The following is a 1,610-nucleotide window of genomic DNA, read 5'->3' as shown; positions in this document are numbered from 1 at the left end:
TTGTATTATCATTATTATTACGTGGGCAGTTCAAGACGTTTTCGTCTAAATATTAAGGAATCAAGAGAGAGACAAAAAACGTCCTCCATGCCATGGAAAACCGCATCTTCTCCCTCACCAAATAAGGCAAAGGTAACACCGTCAAGTGGAAAGGTCAAACTGTCGTGTTTCTGGGATTGTGAAGGTATCATCATGACTGACTGCCTGGAAAATAGAAAAAATAAAAAAACCAAGGGATGGGCGCCCCTCGCGATCTTCATCCATCACTGACATGAATCCAGATTTGAATGTTCTTACCCATTATGTCACAATATTTATATATATATACTCATGCTTCGCAAAATTTTGTAAAATGAAAGAAACGTAAAAGTGTGTTTGCACTTGTATTGCGGTGTTTTAACGTTAGGCACGTATTGCATGTAAAATGAAGTGATAATTTTTGTCAACAACAAACGATAGTTCATTTTGTAGTTTGAAACAGATTGGAAAACAGAGCAGTCACAAATAGCACGGAAAACAAGGACTTAAAATATACGCTCATTGGTATTCTGTTGTGGAGATGTTAGTTTCGAGTAGAGCTCGAACTCTTTTGTCGAGGACTGTTAAAGTATTTCATTCCGAAATATGTCACAGAGAGTTGCGAACAAAGCGTTTAAACTGAGAGCAAAGTCTTTCTTTTGGTTTCTTACTCTTTCTTACCACGTCTCTCTCTCTCTCTCTCTCTCTCTCTCTCTCTCTCTCTCTCTCTCTCTCTCTCTCTCTCTCTCTCTCTCTCACTGAGTATCTCTGAAACCGATATGTCGTCGGCAAGCAACATTTTACAGAAGAGTAAAAAAAAAAAAACCCCCATTTGATTCTTGTAATAATTGTAACTTCGCCGAGGTCTACACCGACGTCAAGAAAACAACAGAATTGATAAAGTGGTCATAGTACGCTGATTTTGTCTGAAAGTTAATACATCTCTGGTTAATCCGGCCGTAGTTTCGATCTTCTAGTAGACGTTTGAGTACTTCATTCCCTTTGTTTTCCTGTGTTTGGGTTCAGAAACTGCGATCACAGTTGAGCATGGTTCGTGCTGCAGGGGAATGCAAAACACTTCTATGATCATATTTAGGTAGTCTTCCAACATAATAATATAGAAATAATCTAAAATCTACAAGCAGATCTAATCGTTTCTCGAAACGCTATGAAATCACCAAACAATTGACATCAGTTTTGGACAGAAAGGGGGGAGGGGGTAATTTCCGCAAACGAATTAGGCATATTATGAACATTACAAAAGCGATGAACCATGGAGGATTGGATCCCAGATGCCGTGCGCTTAGTAGTGAGTGAACTAGAGCCTTGTAAGCATTGCTCAAATAATTTTTAAAAAATGTTTCTAAATTCTATTTTTTTAAACGCAGTTTGCAATATGGCACATCTCAACCAGGCCAGTTGTATTTTGGCACAACTCACAAATAACAATGGAACAACTCATACTGGAACTTATATAAGAAAAGCACAACTCATCTACATTCCATAACTTAAAAGTTTTATGTATTATTTTACCACAGGTGTCTTGCAGTAACAAAAGAAACACGCATGACAAGTTTTACCACTGTTAGATG

This window comes from Aplysia californica, unplaced genomic scaffold (genome assembly GCF_000002075.1).
Source record: "Aplysia californica isolate F4 #8 unplaced genomic scaffold, AplCal3.0 scaffold00569, whole genome shotgun sequence".
Lineage (NCBI taxonomy): Eukaryota > Metazoa > Mollusca > Gastropoda > Aplysiida > Aplysiidae > Aplysia > Aplysia californica.
The sequence above is the reverse complement of the archived record's forward strand: the minus strand, read 5'-3'. Positions refer to the sequence as shown.